Genomic DNA, 21663 nt, shown 5'->3' with positions numbered 1-21663 from the left:
AAACAACACTCACATAACCAAATAAAACTCTACAAGGATGGGGGTATACCGTCAACTGACTTAGAAATGGCAAATGAATTTAATAGTTTCTTTTCATCGGTTGGTGCTAATCTTGCCAGTAAAATCCCACAGACTCAGACACATATCAACACATATCTCTCAGGCAGCTATCCAAACTCTCTTCTCCTTTCACCAATCAGCCCGGCAGATGTTGTGTCCATCATACATTCTCTAAAAACCAAGGCAGGGAACACCAGTGAAATTCCGTCCATTGTGTACAAGAGAGCCTCCCATGCCCTTGCCCCACCCATAGCACTACTGTTCAACAAATCTATAGAGTATCACACCTTCCCTGATATCCTCAAAAAAGCAAGAGTAACGCCAGTCCATAAAGGAGGCAATCCGGCGGACATAAACAATTATAGACCAATATCAAATTTACCCATTCTATCAAAAATATTTGAAAAAATTATTTACAAACAGCTCTATTCCTACCTCGTAAAATTCGACATACTCAGCCCCTGCCAGTTTGGCTTCCGGTCCCAAAAGAGTACCAATGATGCAATCATTAGTCTCCTTGACATTATCTACTCAGCCCTTGACAAAAATGAGTTTCCGATTGGACTCTTCATTGACCTAAGAAAAGCCTTTGATACTGTTAATCACAACTACCTCTTACTTAAACTCCAGCATTATGGAATCCGAGGCCTTGCCCTTGACTACATCCGATCCTATCTTAGTGACAGACACCAATATGTAACCATCAATGATACAACTTCTTCCACTCTACCAATTACCGTTGGAGTGCCACAGGGCAGCATCTTAGGACCTCTTCTATTTCTTATATATATAAACGATCTGCCTAATGTCTCTAATATTCTCAAACCTATATTGTTTGCTGACGATACTACCCTTATCTACTCAAACCTCAACCCACATACACTAAATAATGTTGTGAATAATGAATTAAAAAAAGTCCACTTATGGATGTCAACGAACAAACTAACATTAAACATCGAAAAGACTTACTGCATCTTATTTGGAAGCAAATCATCAAATGCAATTCAGCTACAGATAGACAACATTAACATCAGTAATAAAAATGATGGCAAGTTTCTTGGCCTATTCCTAGACAAGAGACTCAACTTCAGCACCCACATTCAACACATAACTAAGAAAGTCTCTAAGACAGTTGGTATACTCTCCAAAATCAGATATTATGTTCCTAACTCTGCTCTCCTCTCACTATATTATGCACTAATCTACCCCTATCTTAATTATGGTATCTGTGCATGGGGGTCTACCACTGCAAACCACCTTAAGCCCATCATCACACAGCAAAAATCTGCTATCAGAATAATAACTAACTCTGCTTTCAGACAACACTCAGCTCCCTTGTTTAAATCCCTAAACTTGCTAAATATTAACTCCCTCCACACATTCTCTTGTGTCAACTACATTTACAAAACCCTGTTCTTAAATGCAAACCATGCTCTGAAACTCTCCCTGGACAGATGTAATAGGACCCATTATCACCACACCAGAAATAAATATCTCTTTGATATCCCCAGGGTCAAACTTAATCTGTGTAAACACTCTATGCAAATTAAGGGACCTAGTCTATGGAACTCACTCCCTAGTGAATTGAAAAACTGTAAAACTTTTGCCTTATTTAAAAGCAAAACCAAAAAGTACCTAACTTCATCTATTTAGTTTCCTACACTGAGCTTTAAATTTGCTCTGTACCTAGTGTTACCCAATCTCCTAATTTTTATGTAATATCAAACAACCTTATCATTGTGTTCATTGCTGTCTTCTTTTATGTGCTAGCCATATGCTGTATTGTGACTACCAATTTTTGTCAACTACCATTCAAGCTGTCATTGCAATCAATCTTATATTGTTTCTGCTGTATTGTGCCTACCAATTTGTTGTCAACTACCATTTTAAGCTGTCATTGCAATCAATCATAGCTACCTATGTGCTTTAATATACTGTACCTATAATTTTCTCTCATCTTTTTTTTTCATTCCATGTAATCTGTTATCATTTTTTGTCTATAAATTTTGCAAGTATTTACCTCCTTAAAATGTTCTTAGATTAAGGACCTGCCCGAAACGCTGCGCGTGCTAGTGGCTTTACAAGACTGTAATTACCATATTTGTATCCTCACATTCCTTATGTACATTCTTGTATATGCATAAATAAATAAATAAATAAATAAATAAATAAATAAATAAATAAATAAATAAGTTCTAGATATTAATGTTTTTCTTGCCCGAAACGCATTGCGTAATAGTGGCTTTAGGCATTGTATGTACTAGCTCTATCTATATATTGATCCATTAATGTAACATCACTTGTATGTATGTACCTTACTTGAATAAACATATTTATATTTATTTATTTATTTATAACTGACGGTAGTAACTAAGTGATTGTAACCTATCCACCGCTGCCCACTGGATGGGGGGGGGGGGGGGGGGGGGTGTGTAGGACAAACATATCAATTATGACACTAGCTCTCCACATATGTCAGTTGCTTAATTTAGAACCTGTACTTGAGGTCTATCTCGAACCCATTTATGATGTTAAATAGTCCTGATATGATGATAGATATGATAATCCATAAAATAATAAAGTTATGATATATATATATATATATATATATATATATATATATATATATATATATATATATATATATATATATATATATATATATATATATATGTCGTACCTAGTAGCCAGAATGCACTTCTCGGCCTACTATGCAAGGCCCGATTTGCCTAATAAGCCAAGTTTTCCTGAATTAATATATTTTCCCTAATTTTTTTCTTATGAAATGATAAAGCTACCCATTTCATTATGTATGAGGTCAATTTTTTTTTATTGGAGTTAAAATTAACTTAGATATATGACCGAACCTAACCAACCCTACCTAACCTAACCTAACCTATCTTTATAGGTTAGGTTAGGTTAGGTAGCCGAAAACGTTAGGTTAGGTTAGGTTAGGTTAGGTAGGTTAGGTAGTCGAAAAAACATTAATTCATGAAAACTTGGCTTATTAGGCAAATCGGGCCTTGCATAGTAGGCTGAGAAGTGCGTTCTGGCTACTAGGTACGACATATGTCTCTATATATATATATATATATATATATATATATATATATATATATATATATATATATATATATATATATATATATATATATATATATATATATATATATATATATATGTATATATATATATATATATATATATATATATATATATATATATATATATATATATATATATATATATATATATATATATATATATACAAGAAGGTACATTGGGATTGTGAAGATTCATAGTATAGTAATTACAATCTTGTAAAGCCACTAGTACGCACAGTGTTTCGGGCAGGTCCTTAATCTAAGAAAATTTTAAGTATGTAAATACTTGCAAAATTTATAAAAAAAAATGATAACAGTTACATGGCAAGAAAAAAAATAAAAGATGAGAGAAAATTGTAGGTATATAAAGCACATAGGTAGCTCAGATTGATTGCAATGACAGCGTGAATGGTAGCTTAACAAAAATTAGTAGGCACAATACAGCATATGGCTAGCACATAAAAGAAGACAGCAATGAACACAATGATAAGGTTGTTTGGGTTAAGTACAAAAAGGTTGGGAGATTGGGGTAACACTAGGTACAGAGCAAATTTAAAGCTCAGTGTAGGAAACTTCGAAGATGAAATTAGGTACTTTTTGGTTTTGCTTTTGAATGACGCAAAAGTTTGACAGCTTTTCAATTCACTAGGGAGTGAGTTCCATAGACTAGGTCCCTTAATTTGCATAGTGTTTACACAGATTAAGTTTGACCCTGGGGGTATCAAAGAGATATTTATTTCTGGTGTGGTGATAATGGGTCCTATTACATCTGTCCAGGGAGAGTTTCAGAGCATGGTTTGCATTTAAGAACAGGGTTTTGTAAATGTAGTTGACACAAGAGAATGTGTGGAGGGAGTTAATATTTAGCAAGTTTAGGGATTTAAACAAGGGAGCTGAGTGTTGTCTGAAAGCAGAGTTAGTTATTATTCTGATAGCAGATTTTTGCTGTGTGATGATGGGCTTAAGGTGGTTTGCAGTGGTAGACCCCCATGCACAGATACCATAATTAAGATAGGGGTAGATTAGTGCATAATATAGTGAGAGGAGAGCAGAGGTAGGAACATAATATCTGATTTTAGAGAGTATACCAACTGTCTTAGAGACTTTCTTAGTTATGTGTTGAATGTGGGTGCTGAAGTTGAGTCTCTTGTCTAGGAATAGGCCAAGAAACTTGCCATCATCTTTATTACTGATGTTAATGTTATCTATCTGTAGCTGAATTGCATTTGATGATTTGCTTCCAAATAAGATGTAGTAAGTCTTTTTTATGTTTAATGTTAGTTTGTTCGTTGACATCCATAAGTGGACTTATTTTAATTCATTATTCACAACATTATTTAGTGTATGTGGGTTGAGGTCTGAATAGATAAGGGTAGTATCGTCAGCAAACAATATAGGTTTGAGAATATTAGAGACATTTGGCAGATCGTTTATATATATAAGAAATAGAAGAGGTCCTAAGATGCTGCCCTGTGGCACTCCAACGGTAATTGGTAGAGTGGAAGAAGTTGTATCATTGATGGTTACATATTGGTGTCTGTCACTAAGATAGGATCGGATGTAGTCAAGGGCAAGGCCTCGGATTCCATAATGCTGGAGTTTATGTAAGAGGTAGTTGTGATTAACAGTATCAAAGGCTTTTCTTAGGTCAATGAAGAGTCCAATCGGAAACTCATTTTTGTCAAGGGCTGAGTAGATAATGTCAAGGAGACTAATGATTGCATCGTTGGTGCTCTTTTGGGACCGGAAGCCAAACTGGCAGGGGCTGAGTATGTCGAATTTTACGAGGTAGGAATAGAGCTGTTTGTAAATAATTTTTTCAAATATTTTTGATAGAAAGGATAGGTTTGATATTGGTCTATAATTGTTTATGTCCGCCGGATTGCCTCCTTTATGAACTGGCGTTACTCTTGCTTTTTTGAGGATATCAGGGAAGGTGTGACACTCTATAGATTTGTTGAACAGTAGTGCTATGGGTGGGGCAAGGGCATGGGAGGCGCTCTTGTACACAATGGACGGAATTTCACTGGTGTTCCCTGCCTTGGTTTTTAGAGAGTGTATGATGGACACAACATCTGCCGGGCTGATTGGTGAAAGGAGAAGAGAGTTTGGATAGCTGCCTGAGAGATATGTGTTAATATGTGTCTGAGTCTGTGGGATTTTACTGGCAAGGTTAGCACCAACCGATGAAAAGAAACTATTAAATTCATTTCCCATTTCTAAATCAGTTGACGGTGTATACCCATCCTTATAAAGTTTTATTTGGTTACGTGAGTGTTGTTTAGTTCCTAGGATACTAGAGATAGTTTTCCAAGTGCTTTTCATGTTGCCTTTTGCTTCATTGAATCTATTCACATAATATGAAAGTTTTGCCTTTCTTATGATACTGGTAAGCATTGATGAGTACCTTTTAGCTACTTCCTTTGAAACTAGGCCAATCCTAAGTTTCTTTTCATATTCATGTTTCTTGTTGATTGAGTTGAGAATGCCACTTGTGAGCCATGGATTGTTTAATCTCCATGTAAGTAACTCCATCTCTAATCCACATTGAGTAATCTCCATGTAAAGTAACTCCATGTAACCTACCTTACTTCTAAATGTCAACCCTTGTCTTACTATTTGAAAAAAACGAAATGCTGTTTGTTGACCAACTTGTATATTAGCTATTTTCTACCATGTTCCCCCTTTTTTTATCTTTTATTATTTTTTTCTTTCAACGCAATTTATACTTTAAGCTCAATTACTATTAAGTTTTAGTCTAAGTGTTTTTTCCCCACCTCACCTTAGCCCGAAACGCTATGTGCGTACTAGTGGCTTTAGGTATTGTATGTACTACCTCTATCTTTAAATCAAACAGAATGTTTGTACTGTAACTCTGCAACTATGTATGTACTTTTCCTAAATAAATTATTATTATTAATAAAAAGGACTGGAGATGCGGGGTATCGATCCCCGTACCTCTCACATGCTAAGCGAGCGCTCTACCATTTGAGCTACACCCCCGTGATACCTCTGGGAACATTCTTTTTGGTTATTATCAGAAAAGAACATAAGCTTAACTTTCTCCCTAATAATTCATAGAGAGTGTTGTTTGCTAAATATGCTCTAAGAAAACGAAAAATTTATAACGTAAACAATGTTATTTTGCGAATGTGCTAGTTCTGGATTTAATGCATGCATAGAATTTTACATTTATTTTTACATGCAATTTTACATTTATTTTTACATGCAATTTTACATTTATTTTTTCATTGTCATTTATTCCACAGTCATTTTGCTACCATCTTGAGCCAGTATGTTAGACCATACTGACTCTGAGGATCCCCTGGTGTTCAGTTCCTCATTGTTGGTTACATCCAGGTCCTCTTTCACATAAAGCATTACACCACCTGCCCTTGTTGTTCTGTCCTTTCTGAAAGGTGGGTGGCGTCCCGGGAGATGGAGTTCCCCTTCTATTGTGTCCTCTCGTGCCCATGTTTCACTCATGCCAATGATGTCGGGATTTTCTGTCTCAGTAACGCACAAGTCAAATTTATTTACTAGGCTTCTGTCATTTGTGTAACAATTTGACGTTGTTTCTGGAGGAGGGGGTTGAGAGAGTGTTCCTGTGTTGAGCACATTCCTATTCTGTACATTGTCGCTCTGGTTCTGAATCTGTTTGTCGTCCGAGTTAGATATGGCTGTGATGTGTCGAAGTTTTTTTGCGAGTTTTTTTGGTGGCGAAGGGTGGAAATCAAGCGCTAGTTAGGCGCTAGGCTTTTGAATTCCACTTTAAAGCGGCTGGGGCCCGGCAGGACGGGTACTTTAGGCAATGCGCCAAGCTCCACTTTGCTACAAGTTACAGCCCGCTCCTGTGCCAGGGAAGTCCACTACGGGCTCACCATAGCCCGTGCTACTTGAAACTTTTTGTTTCAAGTAGCTGAATCTAAAACAACAAACAGCTCCTGGGGCCCCACTCACTCATCGCGCGTGTTCAAACCGTGCAGTCCTCGTCTTCCAAAGCGTAGATGCAGGCCTACCTGCATCTCTTGGGCTTCGTCTCGTCGGCCTACGTGCCTTCTTTATTCGGGCTTCGGCCTTCGTGCCTCTACATTCGGGTTTCGTCCACCGTTTGGGTGGACCTGTCAGGAACGGCGCGTGGGTCTCTCGCCCTGCATTGGATTTGATTGTTGCCGCCGAAGGCGGCTAGTTTATTGTGCACCCCATACTCATCCTGTGAGCGGTAGCGCAAAAGCATTACAGAGGGCACAAAAGGTCTTTATCAGACCTCATCTTAGATTATTACATAAACAATTTCTTCTATCCTTCACACCTTATAGTTACAATGTTAGCTAGTTACAGAGAAAGTGCTATTACAAGAGCTACATATTTACAGTAAGTCATCATACATTAATGGTAGGTCTTATCGGTAATACATAATAGTCCTGCATTGGGCTACGTCCCTTCCGGGGGTGAACTGAGTGGCGACGACCTCACAACAAGCTTATGAGTGGTTGCGAGGGGAACACCGCCAAGCTCTATGGCGTGGGGCCGGTCCGGCTTCTCCCTCAAAGCCGTTATCAGCAGCTGTGGTAAGTATTCCCTGCACTACAGGATGGCTGTAACGTTGCGCGAGACTGTAAACACATGCACCCACCCACCCACTACAATACAAATATTTATTCAGGTAAAGTACATACATACAAGGTGAAATACAAAAGTTGATGAATGTATAGATAAAGCTAGTACATAGCCACTAATACGCAAAGCGTTTCGGGCAGGAAAAACACTAAGACTAAAACTAATTGAGATTAAAGTATAAATTGTGTTGAGAAAAAAATCAGCAAAAAATGAAAAAGGGGGGGGAAACATGGCAGAAAAAAAGCAAAAATACAATTTGGTCAACAAACAGTATTGTTTAAAATAGAAGACATGGGTTGACATTTGGGGGTGAGGTAAGTTACATTCAATTAATTAGGTGGTACTTAGTTTTTATCTTAAACTGGTTGAGAGAGGTACAGTCTTTAACATGGTTGGGAAGGTCATTCCACATTCTGGGTCCCTTGATTTGTAGAGCATTTCTACTTTGACTAAGTCGTACTCTTGGAATATCAAAACTGTATTTATTTCTGGTGTGATGCTCATGGGTTCTGATACAACCTTCTAGGAAGCTTTTAAGGTCAGGACTGACATTACAGTTCAGCGTTTTCTATATTTATTTATTTATTTATTTATTTATTTATTTATTTATTTATTTATTTATTTATTTATTTATTTATTTATTTATATACAAGAAGGTACATTGGGTTTGAGAGAATACATAGCATGGTAGAGTAATTGCATGCTTGTAAAGCCACCAGTACGCGCTGCGTTTCGGGCAGGTCCTTAATCTAACAGAGAATTTTAAGTAGGTAAATTCTATCAGAATTAATAAAATGATAACAAATACATTGCAAGAAAAAAAATGAGATGAGAGAGATTAGTAAGTATATTAAAGCACATTGGTATATTAAAGCTCTGATTGATTACATTGACAGCTTGATTGGTAATTTAAACAAGATTAATAGACACCATACTGCAGATTGACAGTACATATAAGAAGTACATATATGTATACAGTACATATATGTATAATACACATGAGAGAATATGCACTGACTTAATATCTAACATATTCAGAGATTTGAGTAGGGGTACCGAGTGATGTCTGGGGCCAGAGTTGGATATTGTCCTAATAGCAGCTTTGTGTTGAGTAATTAGAGGACGTAAATGATTTTGGGTAGTAGAGCCCCAAGCACAAATACCATAGTTGAGATATGGATAGATAAGGGAGTAATAGAGAGTCACCAGGGCAGGGCGGGGTACATAATATCTGATCTTAGAAAGAATGCCAACAGTTTTTGAAACTTTTTTGATATCTTTAGAATGTGTCCCTGGAAATTCAGCTTGTGGTCAATGAGAACGCCAAGGAATTTGCCATCTACTTTGTTACAAATTTGGGTATTGTTAATCCTGAGATTTATTTGATTTGAGGATTTATTGCCCAATAAAATATAGAAAGTTTTGTCAATATTGAGGGTGAGTTTGTTGGCAGTTAGCCAGCGATGGACTTTATTTAGCTCAGTATTCACTGTGACATTTAGAGCAAGGGAGTCAGGACTGGAGTAAATGAAGGTTGTGTCGTCAGCAAATAAAACTGGTTTGAGGTGTTGGGAGGCATTTGGGAGGTCATTAATGTAGATGAGAAAGAGGGGAGGGCCAAGTATGCTGCCCTGAGGAACACCAATGTTGATGGGTAGGGTGGGAGAAATTGTATTATTCACAGAAACATATTGGAGCCTGTCAGTAAGGTAAGATTTGAGGTATTGTAGGGAGTGTCCTCTGACTCCATAATGTTGTAATTTAAGAAGAAGGTTTTGGTGGTTAACAGTGTCAAAGGCTTTACGCAGGTCCACAAATAACCCAACAGGGAACTCATTTTTATCAAGAGCTGCATGTATCAAATTAATCATACAAATAAGTGCATCGTTAGTGTTTTTTTTTGGTCTGAAGCCATATTGACAAGAGCTAAGCATATTGAGTTTGGCTAGATAAGAGTAAAGCTGCTTGTTGATTAGTTTTTCAAATATTTTAGACAAGTTTGGCAGGATTGATATAGGTCTGTAGTTGTTAACATCTGTGAGATCACCACATTTGTGGACGGGTTACTCTCGCTTTTTTTAGAATATCTGGAAAGGTTTGGAGTTCAAGTGACTTGTTGAAGAGCAATGCAATGGCAGGGGGCTAAAGATCTGGAGGCTTTTTTGTTAATTAAAGTTGGTATCTCCTCAAGGGCACTAGACTTGGTTTTAAGGGAAAGGATTATCTCATTAACGTCAGTGGAATTAATAGGCTTTAGGTACAGAGACTGTGGATAGTTACTTGTAAGATAGTCCTTAACGTCAGTACTGGAAGATGGAATATCATTTGCAAGGGATGACCCAATGGAAGAGAAGAACCTATTGAACTCAATAGCAGAATCAGAGGCTGAAAGCTGACCATCGTTATTGGACAGGAATATTGGTATGTTATTTAAAATCTTCTTTGATCCCAATATTTGTGAAATTGTGCTCCATGTTTTCTTAATGTTGCCCTTTGTGTGGGTAAATTTATCTTTGTAGTATTTAATTTTGGCTCTTCTAATTATCTTAGACAGCAATGATGAGTAATTCTTTGAAAAATCTTTGGAGACGGTTCCTAACCTATACTTCTTCTCAAGGTCACGTTTTTTATTAATGGATTTAAGTATTCCCTTTGTAAGCCAAGGATTGTTTAGCCTTTTAGTTGTGACTTGTTTCGTTAGCATAGGACAGTGGGTATTATAAAGACTGAGACTTTTATGACGAAAATATTGCACTGCTAGGTTGATGTCCCCTATGTTACCATATTCGGACTCCCAGTTGACATTAGCAGCAGCAGCTATAAAATTTCCTATAGCAGCTTCATTGTGCAGCCTAAAGCTTATCTCCCTTGTCTCTAGAGGTGGTTTGTTAATGTTAGTTAGGAGAAATGTGGGGTAATGGTCTGTAGTGCTATCAGTGATTATCCCTGAAGTAAGCGGAGAGGTTATGTTGGTCCAGATGTGATCTAGAGTCGTAGCAGTACTATCAGTGATTCTAGTAGGTCTAGTGATTAAGGGTATGAGGAAGCAGGAATTCATACAGTTGAGGAAGCTAACAGCAGTAGGGTGTTCAGGCTCGCAGAGGTCAATATTAAAGTTCCCTTGCCTACCTTGAGGTTACCTTGAGGTGCTTCCGGGGCTTAGCGTCCCCGCGGCCCGGTCGTTGACCAGGACTCCTTGTTGCCGGACTGATCAACCAGGCTGTTGGACGCGGCTGCTCGTAGCCTGACGTATGAGTCACAGCTTGGTTGATCAGGTATCCTTTGGAGGTGCTTATCCAGTTCTCTCTTGAACACTGTGAGGGGTCGGCCAGTTATGCCCCTTATGTGTAGTGGAAGCGTGTTGAACAGTCTCGGGCCTCTGATGTTGATAGAGTTCTCTCTCAGAGTATCTGTTGCACCTCCGCTTTTCAACGGGGGTATTCTGCACATCCTGCCATGTCTTCTGGTCTCATGTGGTGTTATTTCTGTGTGCAGGTTTGGGACCAGCCCCTCTAATATTTTCCACGTGTAAATTATTATGTATCTCTCCCGCCTGCGCTCAAGGGAGTACAGTTTTAGGCTCTTTAGTCGGTCCCAATAGTTTAGATGTTTTACTGAGTGGATTCTAGCAGTAAAGGATCTCTGCACGCTCTCCAGGTCAGCAATTTCTCCAGCTTTGAAAGGTGCTGTCATTGTGCAGCAGTACTCCACTCTAGAGAGCACAAGCGTTTTGAAAAGTATCATCATCGGTATAGCATATCTAGTGTGAAAAGTTCTTGTTATCCAACCTGTCATTTTTCTTGCAGTTGTGACGGCTACTTTATTGTGTTCTTTAAAGGTAAGGTCTTCCGACATGAGTACACTCAGATCCTTTACATTGCCTTTTCGTTCTATGTTATGATTTGCCTGAGTTTTGTACGTGGTTTCCGTTTTTATATTTTCATTTTTTTCGATATCGCATGAGCTGGAACTTATCTTCGTTAAACACCATATTATTTTCTGTAGCCCATAGAAAGACCTGATCTACATCTGACTGGAGGTTCGCCGTGTCCTCTATGTTGCCAACTCTCATGAAGATCCTAGTGTCATCTGCAAAGGATGATAGTGCTATAGGTTGTGTTCTTGTCTATGTCCGATATGAGGATGAGAAAAAGTACTGGAGCAAGCACAGTACCCTGGGGGACTGAGCTCTTCGCGGTTGATGGGCTGGATTTTATTTTGTTGACTATTACACATTGGGTTCTGTTGGTCAGGAAATTGTAGATCCATCTGCCTATTTTTCCGGTAATTCCTTTTGAACGCATTTTATGTGCAATAACACCATGATCACATTTATCAAAAGCTTTTGCGAAATCTGTGTAAATTACATCAGCGTTTTGTTTGTCTTCCATAGCATCTAATGCCATATCATAGTGGTCCAGCAACTGCGACAGGCAAGAGTGCCCTGTTCTGAAACCATGTTGTCCGGGGTTATGGAGATGCTGTGATTCCATGTATTTTGTGATCTTACTTCTTAGCACTCTCTCAAAATTTTTTATGATGTGCGATGTTAGTGCTATCGGTCTGTAATTTTTTGCCTCTGCCTTATTTCTTCCTTTATGAAGTGGTGTTATCTCTGCTGTTTTTAGTATATCAGGAATAACGCCAGTATCTAGGCTTTGTCTCCACAGAATGTGGAGGACCTGCGATAGTGGTTTTTTACAGTTCTTGATGAATATGGAGTTCCAAGAATCCGGGCCTGGTGCAGAGTGCATAGGCATACTGTTTATGGCTTCTTCAAAATCCAGTGGGGATAGGGTGACGTCTGATATATGATTTGATGTTGGTATCATATCCATGAAAAATTCATTTGGGTTATCAATCTTTAGTGTGTTTAATGGCTCGCTGAAAACAGAGTCGTACTGCTTCCTCAGTAGCTCGCTCATTTCTTTGTTGTCATCAGTGAAAGTTCCATGTTTTTGATCTTGATTTTGCATAGGAGAAAAAATATTTCGGATTTCTCTCTATTTCACTGATGGCCTTTTGCTCTCTTTGCCTCTCCTGGGTTTTGTATGATTCTTGTAGCTTCCGTTCAATTGTTTCTATTTCTCTACCTAACCTTCTTCGCCGTTCTTGAGATAGGGTGTGACTCTCAAGTTGTTCCGCGATTCGTTTTCTTCGCCTATATAGGGAACGACGTTCCCGTTCCAATCTGCATCTCTTCCTCTTTTTTTCTTAGAGGTATGCGGTTTGAACATATTTCTAGTGCTACTGAGCTTATTTTTTCCAGGCACTGGTTCAGGTTTGCATTTTCTAGCTGTTCTTCCCAGTTTATTTCTGTGAAGTCCTGGTTTATTTGCTCCCAGTTTATCTGTGTATTATTGAAGTTGAATTTGCTGAAATCTCCTTCGCCGGGAATCTGGACTGGTTTTGAAGGTCTACTCCCCATGGTTGTCATAACTTCAATTAAGTTGTGATCTGAGTAACAGGTATTTGTAATCATTATGTTCCTGATCAATTCATCATTATTAGTGAAAATGAGGTCCAGCGTGTTCTCTTTCCTAGTTGGTTCCTACCATTTGCTGGTTTAAGGCAAACCTGTCGGACATCCGTAGCAGGTCATTTGCATGTGCCTGTTCATTTAGGCTACTTCCTGGTATTCTTTCTGATATTACTGTATTAGCCAGGTGCTTCCATTTCAGGTGCCGTAGGTTGAAGTCCCCAAGCAGGATGATGTTCGGAGCTGGATTTGTGAGGTTTTCCAAGCAGTCTTCTATTTTCATTAGTTGGTCTTTAAACTGCTGAGGGTTTGCCTCCGGTGACTTATATACAAGGACAATAACTACATTTAGAATCTCTATTTTGATTATCAGCACTTCCACCATATCATTTGAGGTGTTTAGCAGCTCAGTACAGATGAGTGTGTCTTTGATGTAGAGGCTGACCCTACCCTGAAGCCGGTGTTTCCGGCTTCAGGGTGGGGTCACATCTATCACATCTGAAAAGATTGTACTCTGAGATCCATATTTCACCATCATGGTAGTCCTTTGTGTGGGTTTCTGTTAGGGCTGCAAACACTGCATTTGCCTCATGAAGGAGACCATCTATAAAGTGAACTTTGTTGGATTTGCGTGTTTTTATACCCTGGATGTTGGCAAATATAAATGATGTTATCGTGTTAGTGGAAGTGCTGGAAGCCTTACTTGGTGTTAATATCTGAGGCTCTAGTAAGGAGGCCACTGTGTTTGCGTCCAGGGTGTGTTGTTTTGAAAGTGATTCGTCCAGTTTTGGTAGTAGGACGGGTGTTGTGTGGTGTAGTACCTGTGTGCTTGTTGATAGTTTGTATTCCAGTCTTGTGGGTATCTCCGTTCCCCTCTGTAATCCTGTAGTGGTTCCATCTGACTGTTCCTCTCTCTTATATTTACTACTCTGTTTCTGCCTTCCTCTAACAAATTTCCAGTAGTGTCATATTGATCTTCCCGTCTATAACGCTCTGTACCTCTCACATGGAATTCCGGACACTTTAGATTGTAGCATTTTTTGTCCCTAATTGAAAATTGACATAATTTAGGGTGGAAGTATCTACACCCTGTTCCAAAACGGCATGTACCCCTCTCCAACATGTTCCTGCATTTTCGAAGATGCAGAAAATGGCATTTTGCTCCTAATTTTCCATATTTGCATATTCCTTTAGCGTAGAATTTGCAAATGTGTTCCGGTTTTGCGTTTTTCAAGGTATTTATATCTGTGACTGTCTTGTCTACCTCTTTATTGGAGCCATCTCCGTTTTTCGTCCCAATTCCTTCATCTATGCACTCTGTTTCACTGTTGCTCTCATTGTTTATATTATCTGACTCTGCAATATTGCTGTTATTTTGTACCACAATAGTCTCCTCCTCCACACTACTGCTGCGGTTTTCTAAACTATCTGTTCCTGAGTTTTGGTCGTTATCCAATGTTGTCTTTTCCCAGTCCGCATATATCACTGGTAGCCTGTCTGTGAATGATAATCTCTGTGACTCGGGAATGTTTTTCATCAGTTTAGTTATGTTTTTAACATTAATCTGTCATCTTTGCAAACCCAGTAAATTCCTTGCCTTTTTGTGCATCCTGGAGCTAATTCTGTACAGCCCAGGTGAAATCTTATGTTACAGGTGCAGCACGTTACGCCTGCATTACGTCTTCCCAGTACTCCCGAACACTCGCCACACCTCTCCATTGTCTGATGTATTGTGTTGTATTTGAGAGTCACTGTATGGATCACTTGTTGATGTCAGTCCTTTTAACTCTTTATAAAATTATATGTATATATTTATATATTTAATATTTATAATATTATATGCATACCATATATTTGTAATATTATGTATGTTATTTTGTTCAAACTTTATGGCAGGTATTTAGCGTAGGGTAGCGAAGCTGGTCCCCCGGTCGGTACAGCTGACCTCTTGTTGTCCCAGGTTGATGTCACCAGTTTCCAGTTACTCGATTTATAACCACTGATGCCGCCTCTTGCCACTATTCTATATTTCTAGTATTCTATATTTATAATATTCTATGCACGATTTTCCTTCACTTCCAACTTATATGTTGTTGTGATACCCGTTCCACATCACTGTTCCACGAATCACCGTTCACTATTTTTTTCCTCATACACGCATGTACACTGTAACGGTTCTATTGTTACGTAAAGTATGGTGACAAATAAACACAGACACTATATATATATTTGGTCGAATATACAGAAGTACACCGGTGATACTTTGGTGTGAGTTGAGCGCACTGAGCGTCGGTACAGTATCTCGCAAGTGTCTGCTCTAGACCACACTTGAAAGTAGACTAGTTAATGTTTGCTATTCTTGCCGCTTATATTGCTCGGGCAACACCTCACCGTGCTGCCCGGGCAACGCCTCACCTCATTCATCTCCAACGGTTGACAGGAATATTAACACTATATTTGGAGCGAGTATATTATTGGGATAATCTACTCGCTACAGAACTCCCCCTCCCAGGGGATGAAAGGAAAAATACTTGATCAAGGAACTTAGCCGGTCGGTGAATTGTACGCCCTGCTCGCGTTACATAACCATCAAAGTTAACTTCCTCCTCTTCGCTGATGTCATCTAACTGGGGTCGTAGGGTGGGAGGTCGCACAGGATCGTCCGTCTTCGTAGGATCAGGTTGTGGTGCGGCTGGTAACTGGGGTTGTAGGGTGGGAGGTCGTACAGGATCGTCCGTTGTCGTAGGTGGCGGTGCTGCTGGTAACTGTGGTCGAAAAGTGAACTGCGTAGTCGGCGGATGTGTCTCTGGATTTAGCAGTGTTGCAGACGTTGAGACGAAGCCTGGAGCAGAGCAGAGAGCTGAGTGAGGCCGGAGTCGTGGAGCTCTATGTGGGAGAGCGTGGCGGCTCGATTGAGAATTGTGAGTGTCTAAACTCGGGGAGCGAGAGCGTGGCGGCTCGATTGAGAATTGTGAGTGTCTAAACTCGGGGAGCGAGAGCGTGGCGGCTCGATGCGGTCGTAGTCTGCTGTCTGCTCTGTGTCGAAGCTGTAGCGTCTTGGGTTGATTAGGACTGTACACGCCGAGTACTACATTGTTGACTGTGGAAATTGTAGTCTGTAGTACTAAAAGATGTAGGCAGTGTGTGGACAAGCTCGGTGTAGCAGGAGAGAAGAATGTGCATAATTGTTGCGTCCTTGGGTCGCTGGTGGAGCATTTAGATCCGGGGCGGATGGGCTCGGGCACCAGGACATTAGGAGGTAATGTAGGCACGTAGTTAGGACAACGAGGGAATCACTGCTAGAGCTGAATTGTCCTGGAGGCGACGAAGAGTCGGAAACGCAAGCTGTAAGTCCTGTACTGCGCAAAGGGCTTGAGTCGGCAGAGTATCGAAATGCAGTGAACGTGTAGATGAATCTGACGAAAGAGCAGCTTTCGTGGGCGCCCCTGTAGAACAAGCAGTGCCCTGGCAGCGACGGAGAGTCGGCAGGGCAGGCTGTAGATCCCACATTATGTAGTTACTGATGAAGCTGCCAGATGAGTGAGTAGTGATCGTGGAGCAGCAAGCCGTAGTAGATGAAAATGCAGAGATGATCGCGATGAAAATCATAGCTGTGGCAAGGGTGTTGGCAACGTTCCACGACAGGTGGCTGCGGTCCACAGCAAGCAGCAGCAGTGGAGGTCCAGTGAGAGTCCATGTTGTAGTCCATCGTGGCTGGGTATCGTCGAAACTCTCTGGGGTCACCAATGTAACGGTTCTATTGTTACGTAAAGTATGGTGACAAATAAACACAGACACTAAGATACTATATATATATTTGGTCGAATATACAGAAGTACACCGGTGATACTTTGGTGTGAGTTGAGCGCACTGAGCGTCGGTACAGTATCTCGCAAGTGTCTGCTCTAGACCACACTTGAAAGTAGACTAGTTAATGTTTGCTATTCTTGCCGCTTATATTGCTCGGGCAACACCTCACCGTGCTGCCCGGGCAACGCCTCACCTCATTCATCTCCAACGGTTGACAGGAATATTAACACTATATTTGGAGCGAGTATATTATTGGGATAATCTACTCGCTACAACACAAAGCCTCGTGCACTGGCTCACACGTGGTCTCCCGTTTATTCTCTATTTAACACAAAGTTCTATTGTTAATGACTATTTTCAATTTTCCAGCGGGTCACTACGCACTTTGTTATGTCTGTAATCAGTAATCCATGGCAGTAGTCCTAAGAAATCCCGGTTAATGTCACGATTTTAACGGAGCGCGCACGGTACGTCTTCCCCCTCCCTCCTAGGCATCTATATAGTAGGTACATAAAACACGCGCATATTCAAATGGAACGTTGTGTCAGAATTTCAAAGCAATCGGTGAAGAACTTTGGGAGATTACAGTGTGTGTTGCTCTTATGTCCAACAGATGGCACTGTTTTTTTTCAAAAAAAGCATGTTTTTTTCCTGTCACAAGTGAGGCATGTATATAGTAAGCATATAAAAACACGCACCTATTCAAATGCAACGTTGTTTCAAAATTTCAAAGCAATTGGTAAAGAGGTTTAGAAGATTTCTCTCACGTGAAAAACACAGGAAAAATACAATTTAAAAAAAAATGCATGTTTTTTTCCGTCACAGACGTGATATCAATATAGTATGTATATCCCATTTTCAATACAAGCATTTTTTTCCTGTCTCAGGTGAGGCACGTATATAGTAGTTATATAAAAACATGTGCCTATTCAAATGCAACGTTGTGTCAAAATTTCGAAGAAATCGGTAAAGAGGTTTCGAAGATTTCTCTCACATGAAAAACACAGATAAAAAAAAAAATGTTTTTTCGCTTCACAGACGTCAATATAGTATGCATATAAAAACCCGCTCGGATGTGAGAAGAACATCGTGTGAAAATTTCAAAGCAATCGGTGAAGAACTTTCGGAGATTAGCGATTTTGAACAAACGAACATTTCCATTTTTATTTATATAGATAATCTCCACGGGTTCATAATGCGCCCCACGGGTGCATATATATATATATATATATATATATATATATATATATATATATATATATATATATATATATATATATATATATATTATATCTTTGGATTAGATATGAATTAGCTATTATATAGCTATATTAATTTGGATTATACCAACTGTCAAACTGATATAAAATGCTTAGGCTAGCTCATTCTAACCCTTGCACAGAAGCCCTCGAGAATTTCTTTATTGAAGATCAGCATTGTTCCAATGGATAACTAAGTGCGGTCTGCTGCATGATGCGAGGAGGACGTGTTGCTCCGCATCTTCGTGTTTGCACGTGGCTGCTGCAGCTAGATGTTGTGAATTTGTTCTCGACTGTTGCAGTGATACAGTGCCTTTGTGTGTCGAGGAAATGGCTGAGGCGGTGTGCCTAGGTGATGGACGGTCCTGCCCCACTGGGCCTGGAGAGTGTGACAGTGGGGATGGCAGACAGGATGATACTAGGCCGTATCAAGCAGTAGTAAACAGATATAAACGGAGAAATATTCAAAGACAGCGAGACGAAGACAGTGAGGAGGAAATAACAAAGAGACCAAAAAATGAAGCCATGCTCAGCAGGACGCGGGAGATGCAGACTAATGGAAGGAAGAGGCTGTTGTTCCCTACAGCGTGTCAACTGAATTTTCATCAAAAGCTGGAGTGGACGGTTCGTTTGGCTAAGGAGTTGTTTTAATATGAACCACTATTCAAGGAGGGTGCTCACCGGCCCTATATAACAGTTGGGACAGAAGAGGCCGTGGAACACCTAACGAAGGATGGGTTTGAGAATATTGTGATGGTTACTCTGGAAAAAGGTATGATGTACACCAAGGTCATAGTGTTTAAGTATCCAACTTATTTGGATCCTGATTATCTATTGCTCAACAATGATAGTGTTGTTTGGGCAAAGAGGAACAGTGTTCGTGGTGAAACACAAAGAAAGGTTGTTGCCTTGGTAAAGGGTGAGGCTCCAGAAAGAATTTTTGTGCAAAGACTAGGCTACAGGAAAGTTGTAAAATACATTGAGGAGCCCATATTATGCATGAAGTGTTCTCGTTGGGGACATATGGCTTGGAAATGCCAGTTTGACCCCAGGTGTCGGTACTGTGGTAAAAAACACGACTCTCGAGAGTGTAGAGTCAAGATTAAAAACGGTGAAAAAATCGTCTCATCTTGTTGCAATTGTCGAGGCAGCCACAATGCTGGTTCCTCTCTATGCCCCATGAAGCCTCATCTGAGAGACTCCAAGATGGGTGCTACAAGCAGGATAGATGTATCCTCGAAGGAAGGAAAGATTGTGCAGCAGGAACATGGAGGAAACAGCTGGAAGCCAATGACAGCGCCTATGAACAATGTGTGGGAGAAAGGAACGGAGACAATTAAGGCGAGCCTAGGGAAAGTAGGAAATGCAGCTGAAAAAATTAAACCTTGTGGAAACAAGGTTCAGGACAATATAGTGAACTCTGAGGTTGGTACTCAAATATTGGAATATCTAAAAAAACTAGACAAGAGGATTGAGGCATTAGAAAAATTAGCTATGGGGGGTAGACGGGGTGAAGATGGTGGTGAAACAGGACGTGAAGTGGAAAGTGAAACAGGATGTGAAATGGAAAGTGAAACAGGACGTGAAATGGAAAGTGAAACAGGACGTGAAATGGAAAGTCAAACAGGACGTGAAATGGAAAGTCAAACAGGACGTGAAATAGTAAGTGAAATAGGACGTGAAGTGGAAAGTGAAACAGGACGTGAAATGTGCGTTGAAGAAAGTAAGGAAGAACATGACGTATTGATGATAGAGGATAGTCAGGAAAATGAACTTTCTAGTAGTGTTAGCGTTCAACCTTCTGTAGTGACAAATGTCGAAACAAAGGTTAAAGTAAAACGGTATAGAGAAATAAGAAAGAAATTAGATATGAATAAGATCACCTTTGATGTTAGTAGCTGTTGTGCAAATGAGGAGAAAGCAAAAATGTTACAGTGTTGGGAGAGTTTGTCTGAGAAAATCTCGTATCTCATGGAATGTGACAGACAGGGCAAAGGTAGTTTTATTAAATCATGGATGAAAGTAGAGTGAGAATATTATCTTGGAGCGTTAATGGGTTAAAATCTAGTGCGGTGGATGTACACTATTATACTCTTAGATAGTACTATATTAACCTGATATGTTACATGGGATTCTTGTATTTGTACACACTGAATTTGTGCGCCCCTTGAGGGACTTGAAGTATGGGAAGGGGTAGAAATAGCCTAAACTAATCTTTGAGTTTTTTTTTTTTTTTTTTTTTTTTAACTTGTCTCAATAAACCTACTTGAACTTGGAAGACCATTATGTATTAAAGTGTCAACTTATGGATAACCATAGAAATAAGGAAATAAGTAGTGTACCACTTCAAATTGTTTGGATGTGTGATAATGATATGATAGACAGAATACTTAGGAACTACAAGAATTTTGCCCCAATGATTGTAACCCTTACTATATTAATATGCAATGTTAAATGTTGTATTGTGATTTGTGTATCTGTACTCACTGAATTTGTGCGCCCCTTGAGGGACTTGAAGTAGAGGGGGGTAGAAATAACCTAAGCTACTCTATCCCTTTGAGATGTATTTTTTCTTGTCTCAATAAACATACTTGAACTTGAACTTGAACTAAAACTGGAACTCAACTCAAAATGTATCAGGTTTATAATTTGTACCAAGAGAAACAACAACGGCACTTTCCTGCACCGTGGGAGATTACGCTCTTTCCAGTTTTAATCCCTCCCTTTCCACCCAAGAAGCAAATTAGAGATCAGCCCAAGCTTCGTCTTGAGGCAAAGCTCAACGCCTCAAGCCATATTGATGCTCTGTCCACAGAGCATTCTCTCTCTCAAATCATATACACTGATGGTTCCCTACACCGCACCACGGGTGCAGCTGGAAGTGCAGTTGTACTGACAATGGGCGATGGCTTGTACTTTGAGTGGGGAGTCCGTATAAACAACTGGGCCTCTACCCTTCAGACTGAACTATTTGCCTTGATCCTTGCACTGAAATGTGTACAAGTCTCCAAACTTGATACATTAATTGTAAGTGACTCCTTATCATCCTTAAATGCTCTCAACTCTTTAAGACACAACTGTAACATGCTCGTGTCCGAAGCTAGACACAAACACAACAAAATTATTAAGGATGGTAACAGAGTCCATTTCATGTGGTCTCCATCTCATGTTGGCCTCCGAATGCATGATAGAGCTGATAAGTTAGCCAAAGAATCTGCCTTTAAAGGAGCCGTTGAGTGTAACCTTGGATTGTCAATGAGCAATCTGAGAGCAGCAGTACACCGAGAACTTCAACAAGATCTTGTAGATCTGAGGCAAAGTGAAATCGACA

At 39.7% G+C, this 21663-nt stretch overlaps 1 non-coding gene across 1 annotated transcript; it reads right to left on the bottom strand.

The window, feature by feature from the left end:
* Window positions 1–6094: 6094 nt before the first annotated feature.
* TRNAA-AGC (transfer RNA alanine (anticodon AGC)) lies at window positions 6095–6167 on the bottom strand. Its single transcript has one exon. It is a non-coding gene; the product is annotated as a tRNA-Ala (tRNA).
* Window positions 6168–21663: the final 15496 nt, after the last annotated feature.

The sequence above is a fragment of the Procambarus clarkii genome, chromosome 24 (genome assembly GCF_040958095.1).
Source record: "Procambarus clarkii isolate CNS0578487 chromosome 24, FALCON_Pclarkii_2.0, whole genome shotgun sequence".
In the NCBI taxonomy this organism is placed as follows: Eukaryota; Metazoa; Arthropoda; class Malacostraca; order Decapoda; family Cambaridae; genus Procambarus; species Procambarus clarkii.
The sequence above is the reverse complement of the archived record's forward strand: the minus strand, read 5'-3'. Positions and strand labels throughout refer to the sequence as shown.